At 41.8% G+C, this 8030-nt stretch overlaps 1 long non-coding RNA gene across 3 annotated transcripts; it reads right to left on the bottom strand.

Annotated features, from left to right (window-relative positions):
* Positions 1 to 2881: 2881 nt before the first annotated feature.
* LOC123148424 (uncharacterized) lies at positions 2882 to 7602 on the bottom strand. 3 transcript variants are annotated; one of them, XR_006473824.1, is made up of 3 exons: positions 5830 to 7602; positions 5554 to 5743; positions 2882 to 4240 (listed from the first exon to the last, which is right to left on the bottom strand). It is a non-coding gene; the product is annotated as an uncharacterized lncRNA (long non-coding RNA). The 3 variants fall into 3 exon arrangements; XR_006473822.1 differs by having other exon boundaries at positions 2882 to 5743; XR_006473823.1 differs by having other exon boundaries at positions 2882 to 5721.
* Positions 7603 to 8030: the final 428 nt, after the last annotated feature.

The raw sequence follows: 8030 nt of genomic DNA, 5'->3' as shown, positions 1-8030 counted from the left end.
CGGGAGGTGGTTTTTTTTTTCTTTTTCTTTTATTATCTCGTCCATACCGATTCGTTTGGCTTATGGCTTATTATATAGACTGCGGGTTTAATACCATAAAGCATGGGGACTATTTTATAAAAATGCCGTGACGGTGAACCCGGAGACCCAATCCGTGCTTTATTATTAGGGAGAGATTATATTACTAGCACAAAGGCCCGTGCGTTGCAACGGGGCGTACAAAGTTTAGTCATTTTCTAGTGCTTCAACATTTTGTAAAAGCAAAAAAGGCCATGTGTTACAACAAATACAAAATAAATAAGCGTGTGTTTGGAAACCTGAAAAATAATTTACCAATCAAACAACTTCGACCGTGAATTCCAGTTGTCATAAGAAGTTATCATTAGGTGCACACAAGCTAAGATTTGGGGGCCTTGTTTTAGTGAACAAAATTCTTGCACATACCTAGCGACACATCGATCTTGTCACTTCTCCCGTTCGTCAATGATGGTCATGTATTCCACCTAATCACGGTAAACACTTCTCCTGTTCGTCGATGATGGTCATGTATTCCACCTAATCATGGTAAACATGATCAATTCCAAGGTTACGAGGTTGGCCATTACACTATAGCATGCTGCATCCGCGTGCCCCTTTTTTCACTGACTTGTAATTCTGTGGATGACATGTCCCATTAATGTATGCATGAGTATAATTAGAATGTAATATTGTAAGATACACAGTCTTACTATTGTTTACTTGTGTATTAATTAAATAAAGGGTGTGTCTAGGGCACATCTAGATGTGCTCTAGTTATTGCACAGCTAAGTGAGTGAATCAAATATAAAGAGAAAAAGAAAAAAGAAAAAATATCCACGCGAATCTCGATGTAAGATCAATGACATAGAACTTAGATGTGCGATACTTATGGCACATCTAGATGTGCTTTAGCAAAACTGTTAAATAAATGCATACCATCTTCTTTCATGCTAGAAAAAAATACTAACTTGAGATTGTTGAAGCTCTCCTCTCAGTACACGCGATGCAACAAATACTGTAGAAAAGGAAAATAGCACAAAGGAGTCATGAAAAATATAATCACTTTTGCCAGTCCACATATCAAAGGAATCAACATCGTTATATTCTGATAGACAATTTAAAGTTGGGGAATATTCTTCTACTCAAACAAAAATAGTATGCAAATTCACTAAATATACGTAGTGTAATTGTGTTTCAACTAATGTGCAGATCGGAAATATAATCAATGCTTCGAGAAGTCTACACAATGATCATAACCCATTGTTCAATTATGCATAGGAAGGATAAGTAAAGTGCTCATCATCAGGAGACAAGACAGTTCAGGCGACAACCTGTGTGGTCTGCATCATCCGCCGTGTGCAACGGAGCCGGCGTCGCGTGCATCGGTAGCTCTGGTCCTCACGAGTGCCTGTTCCTCGTCAATCTGTCCGCAAGGAAGCCGATACAAAAGCTTAGGTAGCTAGCTCGCGTAGCTAGCTTTGTACACAAGTGTTACCTTCAACTTATGGTCTGGATGAAGCTATCTCGGCCTTGTGTTCGGATTAAGCGCCCCGACCTGTGTTGCGCGCCCGGTTCCACATGCCCGCGAGCGGAGGAGTGTAGGACAGCTGGATTGGGTAAGCAACGTCGGCGAACAACACAGCGCCTGTCCATCCTAGTTGAGTGCCCAGAAGTCCGTAACTCCAACCGCAGCACAGCCGCGCGTCCAATCTCTTCAGACTGGTATGTACCTCTTGGATGGTTTCCCTTCCTTTCCCGGTGTCCGCGTGCCTCCAGGAGTTTTCTCCTTGTCCCCATGGGATCGGCCTCCATGCACCTGCTCCATCGGCTGCTCCGTCGTCCACGTGGGATCGGCCTCAGCGCGCCTCCTGGACCGGCTATTCCGCTCTACCCATGGGATCTCCCTCCGCACTCCTCCTCGACAGGCCGCTTCACGTGTTGCTTCTCCTCCAGCCGCTCCGTCGTCCATGTGGAATCGGTCGGCCGTTTCCTCTACGGTATCGACCGCCTCCCTCTTATCTGATATTTATCGTAGGGGTTAGGGTATAACCAGTTTGAAATCTTATCGTAGGAACTGTCTAGATGGAGGTACGTGTGTGAGTCAAACACGAAAGAGAAAACCGAAGTAAACGAATTGTTTTTGACAGACAGACGGGATTAGTACCACCTTGGATTTTAAAAAAAAACATGAATGTGTTGAAAAAAACTAAAAGCGTAAAGTTACGGGAAAAAGCGTATTGTGACGGTGAACCCACGGAGTCAATCCGTACTTTATTATTAGGGAAAGACTAGCAAAAAAAGCCGTGCGTTGCAACGGGTACAAAATAAATGAATATATAGCTTATTGTAAGGTGAAGTAGCGAATCAAGTGATCATGTTTATGCAAATCAGATTTGGAGGAGAAGTGCTGCTATGACCTAGGTCTTTGAAGGGAGATTAATAATTAATAGGATGATTTTCGATGTGAAAATGTATGTTTTTTCAAGAATGGCCATCCATAATTTTGAGTATTTCTACTATTCTTTTGATACTTTTACAGTTGTTTCAGTGGTAAATTATTTTTTCAGATTTGTAAGCAATCCATGATTTGGAAACATGATCAGTATTAACTGGATTAATGATAGAACTGCGTATGGTTATTATGATACACTAGCAAAAGGGCCCGTGCGTTGCAACGGGAAAAAACTACACATAGTTCAATATCTCACAGGTGGTCTTGTAGATTCGACAAACTACGGTTTTCAGATCAAGCAACACCAACTTAGGGCATCTTTAGATAATATACCAATAAATCATGACAGTTGTATGTACGTCAAAACAATAAACAATTGTATGTATGAGAAAAGATAAGTGTATGTCTCGCTTCAATAGCCAAAAGAGTCGGCCGAAAATGAAACAGTTTTATTCAAATCTTATGTCAAGGATATCAGTACAACTTTTAGATCGTTTACAACCAGCCCTGAATAAATGCACTCTAGCGAGGCCCAATAGCATATGATGGAACTACCCTATCCTAGACCACCTGTACCTAACCCCTCTACACAAAGACTTTGGGAAAAAGTACAGCAATAATACCTCTTCTATGTAACAAAAAAAACAGAAAAGAAAGATGGAAGAAGAAGAGGAGGAGATCAAAGCTAGAAAATAGGAAATTACAAGGAGATATATATGTATGATAAACCTGCAGCGAAGCATGGCAGATCAATCCAGGCCGGATCCCTAGCAATCAAATCTTCTGAATTTCACATGATTGTGTCCTGCAGATCACTACTTCTCGATAATGCTAATGCCCCACCTGATCAACATGCTTTGGCTAACACTAAAAAGAAAAAGAAATTAAAATCATATGAAATAGAGTCTGTTATGACTAATAAAGCTTAGAATCACAGGTACATCACAGGTACACTGTCCATAAAAAATATGGGAGAAACTACTTCTGCCTATATTATGTACTGTCAAACATGGGAAAAGTGACTAATAAAGCTTATAATCACGCTTACACTAAACTTTCTATTCTATGCATTAAAAGGAAAATCACAATACACCTACTGTAGAGATTATAACACATCAAGAGGCAAGACTTACACTGAATTTGGTAAGAAGATACAGCTACTGAATAATGTCCGTGAAGAAGCTGTACACTGTAAAACAACATGTACTACCTACTAATACTTTTGATTGCTAAGTTCAAAGATTACAACCTATCATAAGTTCATAACACATTGGGAATTGAAGTAGAAAAGCAAGTCCTAACTACTGTAATTTCAGAGTGCTGCAAGTCTAAAAAACCAACAATGTACCTACCATCCGCGAACAGCCGCTGTGACAGTGACATGGAACCGTTTGTCCCGGCAGCAGCACGCGGAGCTTGTCCCAGTAGGGCGCGTGGGTGGACACGTCGCGCTCCTGGAAGGTGACATGGAGCCTGTTGAGCAGCCAGCACACGGTGGAGCAGTCCTCAAATGTCATGCGCTGGCCATCGGGCGGGCAACGACTCTCGAACCCGGCCAAGGGATCTACGCTGCGGCCGCCATCTATAGCTAGGGGATGTGTCATCATTGTCGCGGCGCTAGGTCTTCTCGAGCGCCTGTGTGTATGCGTCAACAATGGCGCAGAAGGCGATGAGGAGGTCCGAATCGGAGAGGCTTGCCGATTTGAGCTCCGGGCAACGGTAACACCTGCCTGACTTCCCAGGAGCCACACTCTCGAGCTCACTATTATTCTGAACATGTGTTATTGAAATCATCAATATCGGGCGGCGGAACAACTAATAAACTGAAATCATCAATATCGAGCTCATATTAAGCATTTCATGTGTTACTAAGCATGCAAAAACCAAAAGAAGTAATGGTACAGTTTTTGGTAAACACACTCGTCTATTGATTGAGTTAAAGAAAATAAAGAATATTTTCTTCCGTAACAGAACATGCTTGGTTTCCCTCACACTATTACTTTCAATACCGTGTATTAGCCAGAAACAAACTTATATTAATTTTCCTTTTAAAAGAACATGCATATGTAGAGCTCTAGTGATATTATGTTCCGAGTTAACAACCAACATTATGTGTTAGGAAGATAGCAATTTTGTAGGTTGCAGATCAGAGCGGTATAGCAAAACCATGAGCATGTAACATAAATTTTGCAGAATAACAAGATTCACATGTGCTTCAAAGTCACAGATCGCTCCATGTCACATAAAAAACATAAATCACTGTTAGACCAAGGGCTGCATTCCTTCTACAAAATTACTGCATCTGCTGTTTTACTATATATTGAGACTAAAAACCTAATTAAAATTATTTAGCTATTTATACCCTTCAAAACAGTAATACCAGTAACCAAAAACACAACAAAAAAGATTTGTATATGCTGCTGAATGAAGTAAACCCACCAATTTATCCTTATAGTGATCATGAACGATCAGTTCCTGTATAGTAAACATAAGAAAACAAAATTTGATTCATATTCATTTTCCGATGATAAACTTTACATGTATTTATCATAGTGTGCTCCTAATAGTATTTCCTGTGTAAGTGAACCAAAATCGCAAAGAGGCTACAATCACACACATTGAAGACAAGGTTTAGGAGTTCTAACAGAATTACACTTTTCATACTTCATTTTCTAGCTTTCTCAATACAGGGTTGATAGTTTTTATATGTGTCATTTCAGTAGTGATACTTGGTTCTTATATTCAGAGCTCCTAAGTTCACTAAAAATCTTGAAGAAAAACAATAAATAAGAAAATTGTAGGGTTTTTGGCTTATCTGGCTTCCCATAATTGTGGTTTCATGTCTTAGGAGTCATTTTTTCATATTCATAAGCTCATATGTGCAGTTTGTGAGATGAAAAGAATTAGCTATGTAGATTTAAAAAAACCAGTGCACAGTTTGGAATAATTCAGTGAAAGTGAAGCCAAAATAGAGAATTAGTGCATGTTACAGCATCATCATCAGTTGAATAATAGCAGCCAAAAATGCAAGTGCTCAAAATAAACATGTGTATATGTTAGGACAACACATGCAATATACTCACAAGATATGGTAGATTAGTCGCTGACACCCATTACATAGGATGCCAACCACTCAATGCACTTTTGTCATCGGTGACCATTCCCCTCCATCTTCTGCACCCCAATTACAATAGCATGTAGTTGGCTTGCTACCAGAACTTGCTAATGGAAGCCATAGTGGAGTTGATGAGCTACAACGCCATGTTGTTGTCGCTTTGGGTCAAAAGTGTGACTAATTATTTCCAAAAGAATCGAATCAAGGCAACTAATTACACTTTGAATACCTACGTGAACAATACCTGGGTTGTCGTCTGCAATTTGTCTTCTGAATATTTATTCCCTGCCTTTGATCAAACCAATTTGTCTTCTGCCAATAAATAGATTATTGCTCTGAAGGGCTCTATGCAGAAACCTTTTTACATGGAGTAGATCACCCTTGGCTGCTGGAGCATTTGGACAACGAGAAACGCGACAATCTTTAAAAGGATAAGGCCAAGTGAGCTAGACCTGCTACTTCACAGAGCCACCCAAAAATCCTACGCCAATTGCAGTCCTGAGTAGACAATTTTGTTAACAGAGAAGAAGCTTTCTCAATTTCTGGATGTTGCCAATGTTAGTTTGTGCAAAGATGTTGTTTATTCAACCGGCATAATCCATCCACAAGTCATCGCCAATAACAAAGTGCATTACACACAGAGAAGAGCATCTTAAAGAAGTTCTCAGCAAAAAAAATTATACTGGAACAAAAGGATATTAGTAATTCTAAAATTCTAATTGTAAGAACTACACCCATACTGTTTGGGTTTCTGAATCAATCAGCATTATAGAAACTCCTGTTGCTGGGTGTTTTACCGGACGAAATCCTTTGCTTGCATAACAACAAACAACAAATAGGGCTTAGCCATATATGTGTGCGTAGCTTCAACAAATTAATCAAACAAAATTATTGCCTCTCAGTCTCAAGGAACCAAACAAAATCAATAATTTTTCAACCACCACATCAAACTGGTACAATAGCATGGACTGGAGAATGGATTTTATTTTAACAAAAAGAGCACACAAGCCAGCTGTAGTTGGCCGCCGTGGACACCATCCGAATAGCAAAAAATGGTCTCGTACAATAGCATGGACTGAAGAATGGATTTATTTTAACAAAAAGAGCACACAAACCAGGTGTAGTTGGCCGCTGTGGACACCATCCGAACAACAACAAATGGTTATACATCTGGTTTTCTAGGAGGAGAATGACTTGATGTTCCCTCCGTTCTCAGTGCTACCAACAGCGTCGGCTCCTTTAGTGCTAGTTCAAGAGAAGAGAGAGAGAGAGAGAGAGAGAGAGAGAGAGAGATTGGTTAGGTCATATGACATAAGAGCAGCAACTTTCTGCTTCTCTGTGCTGGTTGCAGAGAAACAAAAGAGAGAGGGCCAGATCGGCCTTGCCACTCCATCACCAGCGGCCCAGGCGTCCTCAACCTTGCCTGGCACACAACATGGCCCCGCCACCCCCTCACCAGAGCTCGAACGGCTGCATGTGTCTGTCCCGGTGCAGCTGCTCAACCCAGGTCAGGGCAGAGATCCGCCAGCAGCACTCCGTGCTCATTCTCCTGCCTCCCTGCCGATTGTCCTCCCACACAATCTTCCTGCCATGTTGTACACTCTCCGGCAAGCCTGTGCGGGTGCTCGACGTACGCGTTGCCCCCATCCACCCTCGCCAAGCTCCACCCTGGGCACTACCCGTTCCCCGTCGTCGGCGCTCACCATGAGAGAGAGAGAGAGAACAGGCTGAAAAGAGGGGCAAGGGGCAATACCTACAGAGCTCTGCCTACCAGCCATGAAGACCCGCCTCCGCCTGCAAGGACTTCACGCCATCGCGCCGGATCCCTCCATCGCCCGGCTCCGGTGAGCTCCCGCCTCGCCGCCCACCTCTGGATCCGCCTCCCCAACACCTTCCACGCATGGATCCGGCCCCTGCAAGCTCTGGCCGCCGCCGCCATTCATCGAGCAGCCGCGCCGCCGCCAGTCGCTCGAGCAGCAGCGTTGACTCGATCCAGGTAGCCTGCCGACGATGAAAAAAGGACCACGGGTTGAATACCCGAAAATTTAGGGTCTTTTATGTAAAAACGAAACGTTTTCTCACTTCAGCCACTTAAAAGGGGACTGCGGTTGAAACTACAGAAATAAAGAGACTTTTTTTGCAAAATTGCTAATGACGTACGACCAGAAGCGATACCTGCTTTATTAGTAGGGAAAGATTAATCCCCAAATACAAATACAATGACATAATAAATGATCTCAAATAATCATACATACATACATGAATTAATTAATGATGAATTTGCAAAGATAGTGGTAAAATAACACATAACATGCTGATGCAGCAATTAGCATGGTATATGCACCAAATATTTATGAAGGTCTCAACACAACAAGAAAATAACTCACTCAGTTCAAAAAAAAAAGAAAATAACTCACTGCTATTGTCAGCATGTTTTTTGGTCGA

This window comes from Triticum aestivum, chromosome 7A, assembly GCF_018294505.1.
Source record: "Triticum aestivum cultivar Chinese Spring chromosome 7A, IWGSC CS RefSeq v2.1, whole genome shotgun sequence".
Taxonomy (NCBI): Eukaryota; Viridiplantae; Streptophyta; class Magnoliopsida; order Poales; family Poaceae; genus Triticum; species Triticum aestivum.
This window is presented reverse-complemented; position numbering and strand designations above follow the sequence as displayed.